This window comes from Ranitomeya variabilis, chromosome 1 (genome assembly GCF_051348905.1).
Source record: "Ranitomeya variabilis isolate aRanVar5 chromosome 1, aRanVar5.hap1, whole genome shotgun sequence".
NCBI classification, from domain to species: Eukaryota; Metazoa; Chordata; class Amphibia; order Anura; family Dendrobatidae; genus Ranitomeya; species Ranitomeya variabilis.
Window position 1 is genome coordinate 1,043,513,322 of NC_135232.1, and position 18,611 is coordinate 1,043,531,932.

At 43.8% G+C, this 18,611-nt stretch overlaps 1 protein-coding gene across 2 annotated transcripts in view; it reads left to right on the top strand.

The window, feature by feature from the left end:
* The window catches only part of DLC1 (DLC1 Rho GTPase activating protein), a 705,112-nt gene that overhangs the window by 608,422 nt on the left and 78,079 nt on the right, over window positions 1-18,611 (top strand). The gene's annotated exons all lie outside the window — the stretch shown is intronic.

Sequence of the window (18,611 nt, forward strand, 5' to 3'; positions counted from 1 at the left end):
CAAATAATTGCAGTTACATAATGAACAAGAAAAAATCAGCAGTCCACCCACATCCATGGAAAATAGACAGTATTATTGATTGAATTGAGTGGATTGATCCGCAGAGGATCGATTTCAAATTGAATTTCCTGAATTGTTTCATACAAATTCAAAACATTTTGAGATCATATACATGGTTGGCAGAAAAACTTGCCTGACACTATTTCTCACACTGCGGGGCCATCAGACAGTGGACCAATCTTTTGTTGCGTGGCCATCCAGGCCTTCCTATAATGCCCTGCAGCAATGACTTCTTACGGATTATCATACCCTATACAGCGGTGGTTAGTGCAGGGGTCATCACAGATTAGGGTTCCCAGTGAAGAACCGCTTGTAAGGCAGAGACATTTTCCATCTCCAAAGTTGCTGGGTATGTACCTCTCTCTCATTGAGTGTAAGCTCTTATGGTCAGCGGGGTCCTCACTCTCTCTTTCCTGTAGAGTGTAAGCTCTTACAGTCAGTAGAACCCTCTTTTTCTCTCTCCTGTAGAGTGTAAGCTCTTATGATCAGTGGGGACCTCTCTCTTCAGTAGAATGTAAGCTCTAATGGTCAGTATGGTTCTCGCTTTCTCTTTCCTGTAGAGTGTAAGATCTTATGGTCAGCAGGGTCCTCTCCTTCTCTCTCCTGTAGAGTGTAAGATCTTATGATCAGCAGGGTACTCTCTCTCTCTCTCCTGTAGAGTGTAAGATCTTATGGTCAGCAGGGTCCTCTCCTTCTCTCTACTATAGAGTGTAAGATCTTATGGCCAGCAGGGTCCTCTCCTTCTCTCTCCTGTAGAGTGTAAGATCTTATGATCAGCAGGGTACTCTCTCTCTCTCTCCTGTAGAGTGTAAGATCTTATGGTCAGCAGGGTCCTCTCCTTCTCTCTCCCGTAGAGTGTAAGATCTTATGGCCAGCAGGGTCCTCTCCTTCTCTCTCCTGTAGAGTGTAAGATCTTATGATCAGCAGGGTCCTCTCCTTCTCTCTCCTGTAGAGTGTAAGATCTTATGGTCAGCAGGGTCCTCTCCTTCTCTCTCCTGTAGAGTGTAAGATCTTATGATCAGCAGGGTACTCTCTCTCTCTCTCCTGTAGAGTGTAAGATCTTATGGTCAGCAGGGTCCTCTCCTTCTCTCTACTATAGAGTGTAAGATCTTATGGCCAGCAGGGTCCTCTCCTTCTCTCTCCTGTAGAGTGTAAGATCTTATGATCAGCAGGGTCCTCTCCTTCTCTCTCCTGTAGAGTGTAAGATCTTATGGTCAGCAGGGTCCTCTCCTTCTCTCTCCTGTAGAGTGTAAGATCTTATGATCAGCAGGGTACTCTCTCTCTCTCTCCTGTAGAGTGTAAGATCTTATGGTCAGCAGGGTCCTCTCCTTCTCTCTACTATAGAGTGTAAGATCTTATGGCCAGCAGGGTCCTCTCCTTCTCTCTCCTGTAGAGTGTAAGATCTTATGGTCAGTAGGATCCTCTGTTTCTCTCTCCTGTAGAGTGTAAGCTCTTATGATCAGCCGGGTCCTCACTCTCTTGTAAAATGCAGGCTGTAATGGTAAGTATGGTTCTTCTTTCTCTTTCCTGTTGAGTGTAAGCTCTTATGATCAGTGGTGTCATCCACTCTCCTCTCCTCATGTGTATTTTTCGAACAATTACAAACTTTCCAGAATTAAAGATTAGTACAAATTTTTAGTGAAAATTTGGTGAAGTCGGAGAGTCAGAAGTTAAAAAAAAGCTCATCTCTATCTGTTGCTTGTTAGAAAATAGACACCACGTATCATCTGATTCAGGGGTCTCTATCATGTCACACTCTGCATCCTGAGTCCATGTGTGATGTCTATATATTCTGGTGATCTATAAAAGGTATTCCATGGATGCTGGTCTTTACGTTTTATGGTCTAAATGGGGAACTTGAGTATTTCCATCATGTATTAATTGCAAATTGCAAATGCCATCACTATAGTAATACTCAGTGTTTATGTTGAAATTAATATTGAGCAATTGCTGTAAAAAAGGTCTACTCTGTTCTCTGCCCCCTAAGGCTTAATCTACAGAAGCCTTTCATGTAATAGGCAAAAGAACACAGGTGGTAGTAAATGGTTATTTCCGCTGGAGGAAATCAGTGCACAGCTATTGTGTCTAGGCCAGGAACACCCTCGTGATTATGTACATTACAGCACGTTCTAGATCCATTTTGCAGTCACATTTTGTAATTTTCTTCATAACATTAAGAAATTATAGATTACGTCTTCACATTCCCTTGCTTACTTATGGTTCATAGACAAAATGTACTCGAAATTAGTTCTCAATTAATAAGTGACTCTTTGTACATAGATAAAACGAGTGCAAAAAAGAATTCTGAGGTTCTTGTAAGGGAAAAAGTATCAGAATATGGAATAGAAAGTCCTATTATAAGTAATAGCCAGCATGGCTTTACTAAGGACAGAAGATGTCAAACCAACATTAGTTGACTCCTGACACAAGATATAGCACTCAAACTTGATTTCTGAATCAATGTCTCATCAGAGAAATGTGTTACTCATACTGTGATATATTTTTCAAGAAAGGCATGTAGGCTCTCCTTGGACTTGTTCAGGGAATCGACCATCACATAGCAGTAAAAAATCACCATCCTTTATCATAATTTCTTTGTTCCTCTAGAGCAGTGATGTCAAACTCAAATACACAGAGAGCCAAAATGAAAAACTTGGATAAAGTCACGGGTCAGCTTTGATAATTATTTTTAAAAAATTGTACAATTGAGGACGATTTTCTTTATCTCCTAATATGAAAACAAACTTAAAGGCGTCATCCCACAAACAAAGTACATTTTAATTAATAAATCTTAAGAGACAGACCATATGACCAGAGCTTTGGGTATTTCCTCTCCGGCAGGGATGTGCAAAGAAATCATGGGGTCCCATAATAGAAATTTTAATTGGGTCCCACCCCCTCCAAAAAAAAACTTAAAGGCACCTCTCAGCAGGATTGTGCACGGTAACCTACAGACAGTGTCAGGTCGGCGACGTTATACTGATTACAATGAAACCTTGTTTGATGAAATCCGTCTTGTGGTTGTTATTTAATTTAATCTGTATTTTCAGTTTTGAGCTAATAATATGCTTGTGCTTTTTGGGCGGCCTGTGGGTGGGGCTGTGAGTGGGGTTTTATGTGGTGTTCTGCTTACATATTATTCAGTATGGCTTCTGGTAGGTCACTGATCCCTCAAAATTGCGCCATCCATGCCTGTGCAGTAGCATCTATTGGCAATCCGATAGATGCTGAGGTGCAAACGTTGTTGGAGCCATTTTGTTTGAGGAAAAAAAAGTCTCCACCAAGATGGCGCCTGCACAGTAGCATCTATCGGATCATTGATAGATGCTACTGCACAGGCATTGCCAACTCCATCTTGGTGGAGACAATTTTTTTTTCCTCAAACAAAATGGCGGCGCCTGCGCAGTTATCGGATGGCTGGTAGATGCTACTGTACTGGTGTAGCCAGTGCCATTTTGAGAAAGACTTTTTTAGGAATCAATGTGTATGACTAAGTAAACATACATATAATAATCAGTATGTAAAATAGAGGGCAGGTCAGTGAGGGATCAGTGACCTGTCATAAGCCATCAATATGAATAGCTAAGCAGAGCACACAGGCCGCCCCAGAGCACGAGAATCTCATTAGCTGAAAATAAAGATTAAGCAATAACCACAAGACGGATTTCATCAGTATAACTGCGCCGACCTGACACTGTAGGTTACTCAGCATAATCCTGCTGACAGGTTCACTTTAATATTCAGTGGTGCCACAGAAGAGCATATCTCACAACTTTGCAGCTCTTACAAAGTAATTTTCCTCCTATTCTAGCACCTAGATTGCCCTTTCTTTGCCCCCATGAAGTATGTTGCCAACAAAAGTGCCACCATCCCATCTCCTTGGGCAAAGTGTAGTGACCACAACACAGTATGATGCCCCAACCGCTATCCCCATACAGCCCCCCACACAGTATAATCGACCTCACATAGTCCTCCATACAGTATAATGGGCCCCATATAATCCTCCATTCAAAAAAATGGCCCCACATAGTCCTCCATATGGTGTGACGGGCCAAATAGAATCACCCTGAGGGACAGATTTAGCACATGGGCTAGAGTTTGAGACATATGGCTTAAACTAGACATAAAGTATGTCTCATTGTCAGCATTGCAGGAGTAGATGAAACATCTCAGAACTAATAATATACATGCATCACATGTTCTAGAGAGAGTAAAACTAGGAGAGTCACTTGTAGGAGGATCTGGATGCACTTGTGGACCGCAGACTAAATAATAGAATGCAATTTCAAACAGCTACATCTAAGGCTAGGAGGATATTGTCATGTGTTAAAAGATGTATGGAGACTTGGAAAAGGGGACTGGAATATGTTAAAGCTGTAGGCTTATGCCAAAGGAACTGTATTTAGCAGAAAGCAGATGGTTCTGTGTTAAAAGTTAACATTTGTTAATACTGTACTGTGGACCTCTCAGATGTGGGTCAGTTTTCTTCTCCAATCCTCCATGCTGTGATGATAAAGATAATGCTTGTTGTATGTCCCAAGAAAATCAGTTCATTTTTCCCCAATATCTGAGCGCAGAATGATTATGCTGAAAAAAAAAATTCTGATAAAAGCGGATATCTGGACTTTGACACACGGAGGAAGAGCACAGCATTGCCTCCTGACTAGACTGATACAAGGAATCTTCCAGAATCTTCTCATCTCCTTTATACAAGCAAGAAACTTAGTAGGTACAAGGAAAATAAATAAGGAAATGTCCAACAGCTCATAGCTTGAATTTACGGTAGCTAAACTAAATTGTTAAAATCAGCAGCTATAAAAGTTTAATGCGGAAATATAACTGTCCAGAGATGATATGTGAGAGATTATTATAACCATAGAGAGACCACAGATTAATAATCATAAATGGGATTAGAAAAGCAGACAGGTAAGACTATTATAGGCTTATTTGTGAAGGATGATTCACATAAGACACAAGAGCACTCATAAAGGCATGGGTAACGAACTACAAAAGCTAGATGAGTTGTTCAGGCCAAACTGCGACATATTTCTGCTAAGGATACTGCGCAAAAAGGATGTGCAGCAGTTTAGAAGTGAAATGCTGGAAATGATCACACAATTGAGATTGGTGGGTTAGGATATAAAAGATAGTTATATTACAGCCACCTGAGGCTTTCAGGTCACTGATTAGTACACTACAGACAAGGCCTGAGACAGACCCAAAACTAGTAGAGACCAGACTAGAAAAGAAAGGAAATTGTGCAGGACTCCACAGAAAGTGACAGTGGAAACGCTGTTATAATGATGGACACAGGATCACACAAGAAGGAAACTAGTGCACATTTCAGATGTCACAAACAGGGGCACTTATAGATAAACTGTACAATATGGAAAGCAAAGCAGCAGAAACAATTTATTAAAGAGACTGAACTAAATATTAAAGCTGCAATCTCTAATACATGTGCAGATACTTGTAATGGCATATTTAAAATGACAAATATCAGACTTTACAAGTTTGGTACATCAACGCAAGTGTGATAAGTTACATGACAAATAACAAGAGCTTGACTCAAATAGCAAGGAAGCAATCTATATTGGTGCTTTAACAAAACACATTCAGAAGGCAGTGAACATGGAATTCTCTTGTACTGCCATAAAATTTGGCAGACTTTAGTTATACCAGTAAAAGACGTGTTGTATGTTTCCAGTCTAGAAGGACTGTTATCCATAAAGTGTATAGCAGCTAAAAACTCAATGCAAAATTCCAAGTAGAAAAGTGTGTTATCTACAATGGAAAGTGAGTGATGGTTAATGCCAAAGCAGATAAGCATTTTTATACCGGTAATCCAAATACAGTAAATTAACAGGTGAGAAATTTGACACATGGACACATAGATTGTATCCACAGATGATATAAACATCTAGATCACAGATATCCAGAAAACATTAAAGAACTAAAAAAATGTTACCTAAAAAAGGACTTGAAAGATAATGTTATTATATCATAACACTGATAATATTCAGACAAATGCTAAAGTCCACATAGGTCCAAACTATACAAGTGAGCAGATACAATTGAGCCCAAATACAGAATCAAGTCATTCAATGAGAGAAAACAAAAATAAACCATCTGTACAAAGCAGATACAGTCTCCTACAAGGCCAATACAGTGCATTTATATGAACTCATATTTTGGGAAGACAAATCTCAACACTCAATAGGGGAAGTCATTAAACTGATAAATTCTGAAGAAGAAATTATCTACATTCTTAGCAACCAAAGATATCTATCTATCGACTTACAGTACTGCCCAACTGAGGACACATCGGCAAATGTTTTTGCCAAGCCTTTGCCTCCAGAAAGAAACATATAATGCATTAAGCCTCAGCTGTTGAGAAGACTTATTGGTGTATACAACAGCCGCAGGCTTATGCTGTAAGGGATTGAGCAGACATCAACTGGCACTGTGATTTTTGTTAGATTTTGTTAATACTGCGCTGTATGACCTTATTGTTTTGTTCGTGTCAGTTCGCTCCTGTAATCATTTATGTTGTGATGATGATGATGATGATGAAGATAATGGTCACTTTATGTCTCAAGTGAAAAATGGTTTATCCTTCCACAATCAGTGGCCTCTCGACTCTTTCTCAACTGCAGATAGTGGAAAGAAGGGTCGGATTTGATTTCAACATAATCAAACATTTGTTCCTCTGAGGGATCAGCGGCTGCCAAAGTGGTCTGTCATTGGCTTCGTCCCTTCTCCCCAGTGAAGCAATCATTTGGCCGAGTGTGCTTGTCTATGTAGAAATAGCTGTTGGCCAAGCAAGTAGTCATCTGACGGATATCTCTTAAGGTTATATAGGAGTGGTGGTGATGTCTGCAGCAATGAATATGTATACAACTGAGTTTTATTTACTATTCTCCATATCTGCGTTCAGGCACTGAATTACTGCAACTAATTTACTTGTCAACTGTTGGAGAAGCTCTATACGAAATGTTTATGTGATGTTGAAGCCACACCAATATACCTTGTGCACATGGAACGTACAATTTCCAACCTGTCAGAGTTGTTCTTATTTATCCAAGCAAAGTAGAGTCAAATTGCCAAATTAATTCTAGGTAGAGGATTAATGATTAATGACACTGGAGATTATTTTGTTGTTTTAGCCTTGTAGTTGAGAAAAGCTGACAAGAGCAATATTGGAAATAGAAGGGGGGGGGGGGCAAGCCTTATGAACTTTCACTGAAGATGATGAAATCTAAAATTACAACATGCGAAAAGCTAGAATATGATATGTTTAATTCTCTCTGGTATGTCAGGTCCCATGTGTCCCCGACGCAGGAGCATTTACTATACATATGTGTTCATCATCTGCTCTTCATTGGAATCTCTTCATGCATCTCTCTATAAAGGTATGTAGCGCCCCCACTGTCGCAGGGCCGAGGGGTACCCGGTACCGGGCCTCTGAGTCTCTGTTCTGGGGTTGTCACGGTGGCTAGACCCGGTCCGTGACCCTGCTGAGGGGCGTACAATAAAGGTGGAGGGAATGGTGATGATGTAGTGGTGCGGTGCAGGTCGCAGTAAATAACGAGGACACCAGGTTTCAGTCTCTTTACCTCTTTACTGAAGGCTTCAGGATCCTCAATCCGGAATACGGTTAACCAGGCTGCGCAAGTCCGGCCGGTCCGATGGCACCTCCAGAGTTCCCTTTGCAGGTGGAAATCTGTGCCTACCTTCTAGCACTTGTGTGTTGTAGTCCTTCCCTGCTAAGCACCACGGGATAGTCCTCACAACTGTTGTGTCTGTTTCTCGTGTTCCCTCACAACTCGATTCTGATGTTCTTCCACGTCCCCCAGATCTTATGGTTAGGACGCACCCGTATGACGGGGAGGCTCGGAGCTCTTCCGGGACTCTAGCGTCACCCCACTCCTGTTGTTACCCCCCTGTGTCTTCCTAGGTCAATTGGGTGAGACAGCCCGCCTATAACTGACTGTCCTGCCGTAGGTTTGAAGTTTGGCCTGGAGCTCTATACTTCCTCGGCGTTCCGGCCACCGGTTATGCGCCTCAATAGGATGTTGCCTCGTCTTACAGCACGACTCCTACTGGTATTCTCCTTGTTGCGTTGATCTCGTTTCTCACTCAGCACAATAAACCTCGCTTCTTATCCTTTCTTGGGGTACCGCCGCTATATCGTGCAGGCACGGTCCCGTAACGTTCTTCTCTGTTTGCTAGGCCTCTGTCAGGATCCCACCCCTGACAGGGACCCCTCTGAATCTTCCCCTACGACACCCTCTGACACAAGGTGTTGCCTGGTTCCAACCCAGTCAGCTTTCTGATCTAACTTTCTGCCTAACCCCCAGTTTTACCAGATTGTGAGGAGTGGCCTAATACATAGAACCCTTAGCTCCCCCTGGAGGCCAGACTGTGAATTGTATTGGTGACTGTGATACCTGGTCAGAAGAACTCCTTCTGTGCCATCAGACGTACCATAGCCCCCCTTAGCGGCGGAGCTCCAGTACTGCAATGACCAGGACTCTGGGGCGCTGCACTCCCCCCCGGTTAAATCCAGTACTCCTGGACTGGGAAGAAAACAACAATACATGTCAGCAAAAAGACATACAATTTTGAAAATGCAAGTACAAGTAAACTTTTTTAACAGAGCTTCCCTTTATGGGAGGTGAGGACACTTGAATGTTACAAACATGGTTAAATACTTTAAATAACATACTATAAATAACTTTTCTTACCCAACCGGGTATTCTACTAAGTGCAAAATTTTTGAACAATAATTTAACTTTGCCCTTAAGGACGTACTCACTAAATCCACTAAAGACCTTCTTATAAAACATTATAAGGCTAATCAACTTTTCTGCATTCTCCTTCTTTACATCTGAAGGACCGCCTGTCCTATCTGCTCCAGGCCTACTGCCTTTCCTTTCTGTTACAGGACCGCCCCTTTCTGCCCGGGCCTACTGCCTTTCCACTACTATACACGGTATAGAACTTATCATCCACCTTTCGGTTCAGGATTACTGAGCCATCTCTGTATGGCTCCTAGGAGGACTCACTGACTAACCCCGTACGGGTTCACTTTCTGTCCTCATTCTTTTATCAACATCATTAAACATTTTTCACAATTTAACTAGCTTTCTACATATAACCTTTACATATCAGCATTATCAGTACTTTCTCTCAAAACATTATCATTCTTTAAGTGCTTTTGATGAACATCCCCTTTAAGAAGGGACTAAGTCTCTATGAGGTAGTGCAACTTCTCAAGCTGCAAGTCCGTATGCAGCAAGGACTCTTGTACTGTTTCCAGGAACAGTTTCTTCGCAAAGAGTCCTTTCTTTGTGTAAAACCAGTAGAGGGCACCTTTAAGAAGGTGCAAACTATGTACAAAAAGTTTGTAATCATGCATTGTTCATGATTCAGCAGTTCTTGATAACTTGTGCAAACAGGTAGAAAACAAAGAGCAAAAGAAGGGATCCTGGGTAAACAAAGGGATCCCTTTAAGAGTTAACCCTGATCGGGTTGTAGCAGCAAACGGGAAACAAACAATCAACTATTTACATTATGAAGCATTCTTGCTTACTCTGTTTCTGGCTGCGCAGGGGGCGGTCTCCTCCCGGGCCTAACCCGGCCAACGGGCCGCGTCGACGTGACAAGGACCGGTCCCGGCTCCAGCAACGACAGGATCCCTCGTCGGGATGCCCTCCTGGCTTGTGGGCGAGCACGACCCAGAGGCACGCGGTGGGCCCGGACCTCCTGAGGTTCTGCGGGGACGGGCTTTGGCACCTTCTCTGCAGGAGGCTCGTCCTCCGACGTTCCGGCAGCAGCCTGGAGTGCGATGCACCGTTGGAAGCCTCGAGCTATCCAGCCAGTTTCGCCAGTTTCCCTCCTCCATCGGTTATAGGTCACTGCATCGCCAGGCTCCAGGTCGCAATCGTACCTTCCCCCGCAGGGTTCCACTTCTCCTCGATCAACACGGACCTGTAGGGGCTCCCCGATCTCCTGGATAACTCCCCTTCCTTTCTGGGAGTTGAAGGACACCACAACTCCCCAGTGTGACGGCGGGGTCTCCTCGATGCTTGTCAGATCGACCTGGGCTACAGGCTGGGGTCTGTTCCGCCACGCTGTCATCAGGCACCGTTAGTGTTCTGCCTCCGGCAGGATCCTCAGGCCCTGTGGCTGCAGCTCACACTCTGCCGCGGCCGGGTTGGAGGAAGCAGGGGACACCAGAGTTAGGCGGACGTCCGTAGGTTGACCTAGTCGGGCGATCACGCGAGCGTCGGCCTCAAGGCGACGTGCTATCTGCCGGGCCTCGGCTACGGCTACACACTCCTCCGATGGCGGCCAGTTGGGTCTGCCCATTGATAGCTCCGTAAGGGCCAGTCCCTGCAACGATGGCGCATCTGGAGCTGTGTCGAGCGGTGCAGCCTCATGCTGGGTCGGGTCGTCCCCACGCGGTGCTCCCGGCGTCGCCATCTTGGCTTCTTCTCCAGTGTCTTCTTCCCGTGGTCTCTTTCGTGGGCGGCCCCATCTCCATGGTCTCCACCCTCCAAAGAGGATGAGAACGCGGACCTCGGCCGTTGACGGACACGTCCTCAGGATGCAAAAATGTTTAGACTGGGCGGCCATTGTCCCTTCGCGCTCTCCAGCCGATCCACGCCTACTCCACGCCCCTCTTCTTCTCCTGCGCTCTCCTCAGCGCTGTAATGGCGGCGGATTTTGGCGGCAAATGGCAGTGCACAGTCTTTGCAATAAGTCACAGTCCAAGTACAATAAATCACAGTTCCAAGGCACACATGACCTGATTCTTCAGGCTTAAGTAGATCCTGTTCGTGACGCCAAGTTGTAGCGCCCCCACTGTCGCAGGGCCGAGGGGTACCCGGTACCGGGCCTCTGAGTCTCTGTTCTGGGGTTGTCACGGTGGCTAGACCCGGTCCGTGACCCTGCTGAGGGGCGTATAATGAAGGTGGAGGGAATAGTGATGTTTGTTGTGGTGGTGCGGTGCAAGTTGCAGTAAATAACGAGGACACCAGGTTGCAGTCTCTTTACCTCTTTACTGAAGGCTTTAGGATCCTCAATCCGGAATACGGTTAACCAGGCTGCGCAAGTCCGGCCGGTCCGATGGCACCTCCAGAGTTCCCTTTGCAGGTGGAAATCTGTGCCTACCTTCTAGCGCTTGTGTGTTGTAGTCCTTCCCTGCTAAGCACCACAGGATAGTCCTCACAACTGTTGTGTCTGTTTCTCGTGTTCCCTCACAACTCAATTCTGATGTTCTTCCACGTCCCCCAGATCTTATGGTTAGGACGCACCCGTATGACAGGGAGGCTCGGAGCTCTTCCGGGACTCTAGCGTCGCCCCACTCCTGTTGTTACCCCCCCTGTGTCTTCCTAGGTCAATTGGGTGAGACAGCCTGCCTATAACTGACTGTCCTGCCGTAGGTTTGAAGTTTGGCCTGGAGCTCTATACTTCCTCGGCGTTCCGGCCACCGGTTATGCGCCTCAATAGGATGTTGCCTCATCTTACAGCACGACTCCTACTGGTATTCTCCTTGTTGCGTTGATCTCGTTTCTCACTCAGCACAATGAACCTCGCTTCTTATCCTTTCTTGGGGTACCGCCGCTATATCGTGCAGGCGCGGTCCCGTAACGTTCTTCTCTGTTTGCTAGGCCTCTGTCAGGATCCCACCCCTGACAGGGACCCCTCTGAATCTTCCCCTACGACACCCTCTGCCACAAGGTGTTGCCTGGTTCAAACCCAGTCAGCTTTCTGATCTAACTTTCTGCCTAACCTCCAGTTTTACCAGATTGTGAGGAGTGGCCTAATACATAGAACCCTTAGCTCCCCCTGGAGGCCAGACTGTGAAGCGTATTGGTGACTGTGATACCTGGTCAGAAGAACTCCTTCGGTGCCATCAGACGTACCATAGCCCCCCTTAGCGGCGGAGCTCCAGTACTGCAACGACCAGGACTCTGGGGCGCTGCAGGTACCTTCACACTAAACGACTTTGCAGCGATAACGATAGCGATCCGTGACATTGCAGCGTCCTGGATAGTGATATTGTTGTGTTTGACACGCAGCAGCGATCAGGATCCTGCTGTGATATCGCTGGTCGTTGCTGAAAGTTCAGAACTTTATTTGGTTGTCAGATCGGCGTGTATCGTCGTGTTTGACAGCAAAAGCAACGATGCCAGCAATATTTTACAGTGGTAACCAGGGTAAATGTAAAAAAAACAAACAGTACATACTCACCTTCTGCTGTCTGTCACACGTCCCTCGCCGTCTGCTTCCCGCACTGACTGTGAGCGCCGGCCGTAAAGTGAAAGCAGAGCACAGCAGTGATGTCACCGCTGTGCCCTGCTTTCCGGCCGGCACTCACAGTCAGTGCGGGAAGCAGACGGCGAGGGACGTGTGACAGACAGCAGAAGGTGAGTATGTAGTGTTTTTTTTTTTACATTTACAATGGTAACCAGGGTAAACATCGGGTTACTAAGCACGGCCCTACGCTTAGTAACCCGATGTTTACCCTGGTTACCCGGGGACCTCGGCATCGTTGGTCGCTGGAGAGCTGTCTGTGTGACAGCTCTCCAGCGACGCTGCAGCGATCGGCATCGTTGTCGATATCGCTGCAGCGTCGTTTAGTGTGAAGGTACCTTTAGGTATTTTCTTCTCACAACCTACAGGATTAGACCTGATGAATCTTAAGTACTCTTCAAACTTACCTTGATCTTTCTACTCTTTTCTCACACAATGGAGATTGTAGCTGTTATCTAAAGAGCCGTCCATTATCCCCTGTACACCAATACCACCTGCTCACTGTAGATTAATGTGCCTGATGTTTGCTGAAAACACTTGTAGGCCACCAATGCTTCATAGCATTTTGCACTGTTTTGTTAGTTATTTTTTCACTTAGTACTGGTACATTTCACCTACAATTTTGACACATTCATGGTTTTTGGACATATGTTGGAAGTAAAGCTGACCATACACATAAGATAATTGTGAGCCGAACGTTGATTCACCCAATAGCTATCTTTCTTGACTCTCCCATAAATATGAGCCGGGGCAAGTGTTGTTGTGTTTTCTGCCAGCATCCTCTGGCAAAAAATGATCCGTCAGACTCATTAGAATTCCAACTACCCGAAACGTCCATTCACTGTCAGCATCTATCAGGCTTCAGATGGTTGTTCGGTTCTGTCGAAATTGGCAGGTTCATCAAATGTGTATGCAAGCCTTAAATAACCAGGTGTCTTTAAGACACATCCATCTGTAGGATGTTTGCTCCTCAGCCTAAAGCTGTTTAATTGGAACAAGTCCCTATTCCTTTTGTGCAAGATAATATATTTTACCGGAGTGTCAATGTGATGAATATCGTATGCATCCTTAATCTTAGCATAGTAATAGATGCCATAAGTATTCCGATCAATGCTACTGAAGTTTACCTTGATCACTAGTCTCTGCACATGGTCTTATAATGGATCTATGTGATATGAATTCATGTAATATAGACCAACATATGAACCTATATTGCATTTTGCATGTTTCCAAATTTACACTGGCCCTCATGGATTTTGGGGGAATCCATAATAAAAGAAGCGTTGCTTCTAGTGGTGAATATGATGCTTCACAGAGATGCCATGGTGACCTGTACAGTATTTGTGTGTGTGACACAGTCATGTACATTTACCCTTGGTGGTCACAAATTGGTAACACAAAACCCCTCCACACACATTATACAGATGTCAGCCAAACAGTTGTTTGGACAACAGCTATCGCCCCTAAATCTCCGACACATAGGACTCTCCCATAATAACATAATAATAAGAGAGAAAAAAGGACGGCACTCACCAAGCTGCATAAAAAAACTTCCTTTATATCCAAAATAAGTGCACACCATGAGAGGTACATGGTGTAGGACTGGGTGACAGACGTTTCACTTACGCTTCATCTGGGTCAGAACGTGAAACGACTGTCGCCCAGTCCTACACTGTGTAACTCTTACCTGTGATGAGCACTTATTTTGGAAATAAAGGAAGGTTTTTATGCAGCTCAGTGAGTGCCGTAATTCTTTCTCTTTTATTATTATGCGTTGTCTATTTCTATTTACTGAGCAGCACCGCTGCTTTTTCCTCCTACCCCTGGCAGATCTTATGTTCCCACTGATTTTAGCGTTTGATGGCTAGCGCTTACTTCCATTTTTTGGACTTATACTAGGACTCTCCCATACACATGCGAGCAACAGATTCTTTTCAGGCAGAGCTGGATCTGGCAAAGTGAACTTGTCAATCAACACAGAGGGACACAGCTGTTCATGCTCATTGAGGGGGGAGTAATGGTGCCCCCAATCTGTTGGCCATGCCAAAGGTGCATTGAGGCCCCTAGTTTGCATATCAAACAACATACTGTTTTTGCACAACAAAGGCAACGTTTACTACAACAAAGGTATGGCTTTTATAGGGGCTAAAGGCCCCGTCTCACATAGCGAGATCGCTAGCGAGATCGCTGCTGAGTCACAAGTTTTGTGACGCAACAGCGACCTCCATAGCGATCTCGCTATGTGTGACACGTACCAGCGATCAGGCCCCTGCTGCGAGATCGCTGGTCGTGTCGGAATGGCCTGGACCTTTTTTTGGTCGTTGAGGCCCCGCTGACATTGCTGAATCGGTGTGTGTGACACCGATCCAGCGATGTCTTCACTGGTAACCAGGGTAAACATCGGGTTACTAAGCGCAGGGCCGCGCTTAGTAACCCGATGTTTACCCTGGTTACCAGCGTAAATGTAAAAAAAAACAAACAATACATACTCGCCTTCTGATGTCCGTCAGGTCCCTTGCCGTCTGCTTCCTGCTCTCACTGACTGCCGGCCGTACAGTGAGAAGTGAGAGCACAGCAGTGACGTCACCGCTGCGCTCTGCTCTCAGTGTACGGCCGGATCTCAGTCAGAGCAGGAAGCAGACGGCGAGGGACCTGGACACCGAAAGGCGAGTATGTACTGTTTGTTTTTTTTGGTAACCAGGGTAAACATCGGGTTACTAAGCGCGGCCCTGCGCTTAGTAACCCGATGTTTACCCTGGTTACCCGGGTGCTGCAGGGGGACTTCGGCATCGTTGAAGACAGTTTCAACGATGCCGAACTCGTTCCCCTGATCGTTGGTCGCTGGGGAGAGCGGTCTGTGTGACAGCTCCCCAGCGACCACACAGCGACTTACCAACGATCACGGCCAGGTCATATCGCTGGTCGTGATCGTTGGTAAATCGATAAGTGAGACGGGGCCTTAAGTCTCCTATAGAACTATGGGCTTAATATAAATAGTGGTTTGGGGGTGACAGAGACCCTTTAATTTACAAAACAACATAGAAATGCATACTACATGATCATTACCATGTATCAAATGGAGGAAATGAACAGAATACTGCTTTCGAGATTACTGAGAAAAATATGAAAAAATGTAACAGATATTCTGTAAAAAAAAATCCAAAAATAAAAATACAAACATGCTTAAAAGTATATGCAAGAAACCTTAGGAGCAGTAAGAAAAATACACTATATTTACCGAAATGATAATCTCTCTGCTAAACCTTTTGATCCTTTTCATGACCTTACTGTTAAATAAATGGTGTTTATACAAAGTCTTAGTGGAGACAGATCAGCTCATCCTTAATAAAGCCTTAATCTGTCTGGCTAATTTAATTACATTCTTGTTTTTTCTTCCAAATTAAATGGTATTTTTCATTTATTCAAAGCTGTTTAGACTTCTTTTCTCAGGGTATAACATATGAACTTACCGCTCCTAAACCTACACAGTGAATGGTAGCCAAACAGTTGCACAGGATTATATCCATCCGTATACTACAGCTAGTGAAAAGCTAATATTTGCCAAAGTAACAAAATGCTGTTATTTTAACCCTATCATACCCTTAAGTGAGGCTTCTCATTTAATGCTCAGTGTATTGATAATTTAGCAGTATTATTATATCTATTTTTTCCTGATCTAATACAAGATATTGTACTCCTAAAATGTATTTTAGACTAAAACATCTCCTAAGGGTGAAATACCATGGACTGGGAACTCAGGGAAGAAGTGCCTCATTGTTCTTATTACTTCTGATAGTCACTTCCTCGGGGCCTAAGGGAAATATTTTCCAAATTTACTTCTTACTATAAAAAGTTTTGTCGCTCAAGAATTTTTTGCTCTACATTCCAACAGTCATCCCCAAGTTACGAGAGGTGGAAACTACATCTCAGAGAAAACCAAGGTGATTAAAAAAGCATTACCTTATTCCAAAATGATAAAAAAAAGTCACTGCCTAATAGTATAAAACACTTATCATACCAGAGGAGGGATCTTCTTAGATATTTAGATGATCCCATAAAAGTTGATTCACCATTCAATTATTGTAAGGAAAGATTTAGAGTTCAAGACATTGACGATCATGTGATTCGGCTTCTTTGTGCTTCTTTCATGATGGCCACATAGTTATGATTTGACACACAAAGGAATGGAAGCTACAAAATGCTAGAGTAAAGTTAATGACGTCATATGCAGCAAATATTGAAAATTGTAAATCCGGAATAGGAAAAGATGTCCCAAACGGCACTAAGAATATAAAGAAGACCTAAACAGAACGTGTGCCAGGACTGAAATGATACAAAAGACCTAAACAGAACTTGTGCCAGGACTGAAATTACAGTTAGGTCCATATATATTTGGACAGAGACAACATTTTTCTAATTTTGGTTATAGACATTACCACAATGAATTTTAACCAAAACAATTCAGATGCAGTTGAAGTTCAGACTTTCAGCTTTCATTTGAGGGTATCCACATTAAAATTGGATGAAGGGTTAAGGAGTTTCAGCTACTTAACATGTGCCACCCTGTTTTTAAAGGGACCAAAAGTAATTGGACAGATTCAATAATTTTAAATGAAATGTTCATTTTTAATACTTGGTTGAAAACCCTTTGTTGGCAATGACTGCCTGAAGTCTTGAACTCATAAACATCACCAGACGCTGTGTTTCCTCCTTTTTGATGCTCTGCCAGGCCTTCACTGCGGTGATTTTCAGTTGCTGTTTGTTTGTGGGCTTTTCTGTCTGAAGTTTAGTCTTTAACAAGTGAAATGCATGCTCAATTGGGTTGAGATCAGGTGACTGACTTGGCCATTCAAGAATATTCCACTTCTTTGCTTTAATTAACTCCTGGGTTGCTTTGGCTTTATGTTTTGGGTCATTGTCCATCTGTAGTATGAAACGACAACCAATCAGTTTGGCTGCATTTGGCTGGCTCTGAGCACACAGTATGGCTCTGAAGACCTCAGAATTCATTCGGCTGCTTCTGTCCCGTGTCACATCATCAATAAACACTAGTGGCCCAGTGCCACTGGCAGCCATGCATGCCCAAGCCATCACACTGCCTCCGCCGTGTTTTACCGATAATGTGGTATGCTTTGGATCATGAGCTGTACCACGCCTTCGCCATACTTTTCTCTTGCCATCATTCTGGTAGAGGTTGATCTTGGTTTCATCTGTCCAAAGAATGTTATTCCAGAACTGTGCTGGCTTTTTTAGATGTTTTTTAGCAAAGTCCAGTCTAGCCTTTTTATTCTTGATGCCTATGAGTGGCTTGCACCGTGCAGTGAACCCTCTGTAGTTACTTTCATGCAGTCTTCTCTTTATGGTAGATTTGAATATTGATGCGCCTACCTCCTGGAGAGTGTTCTTCACTTGGTTGGCTGTTGTGAAGGGGTTTCTCTTCACCATGGAGATTATTCTGCGATTATCCACCACTGTTGTCTTCCGTGGGCGCCCAGGTCTTTTTGCATTGATGAGTTCACCAGTGCTTTCTTTCTTTCTCAGGATGTACCAAACTGTAGATTTTGCCACTCCTAATATTGTAGCAATTTCTCGGATGGGTTTTTTCTGTTTGCGCAGCTTAAGGATGGTTTGCTTCACCTGCATGGAGAGCTCCTTTGACCGCATGTTTACTTCACAGCAAAACCTTCCAAATGCAAGCACCACACCTCAAATCAGCTCCAGGCCTTTTATCTGCTTAATTAAGAATGACATAACGAAGGGATTGCCCACGCCTGTCCATGAAATAGCCTTGGAGTCAATTGTCCAATTACTTTTGGTCCCTTTAAAAACAGGGTGGCACATGTTAAGTAGCTGAAACTCCTTAACCCTTCATCCAATTTTAATGTGGATACCCTCAAATGAAAGCTGAAAGTCTGAACTTCAACTGCATCTGAATTGTTTTGTTTAAAATTCATTGTGGTAATGTCCATAACCAAAATTAGAAAAATGTTGTCTCTGTCCAAATATATATGGACCTAACTGTATATAAATTTTCATTTTAAAATGTAAAAACGTTATTAAATACAAATTGTTAAAAATCAAATGCAAGTCAAGTCCCAACACAGAGACATAAAGACAGATTGGTGGGTGAGCACTGCGGGAAACCCCCCAAAATGAGACCCCCAATAATAAATAGTGTAAAAAAGTAATAAAATGATTACAATGTGATATATAATTATGAAGGTAGA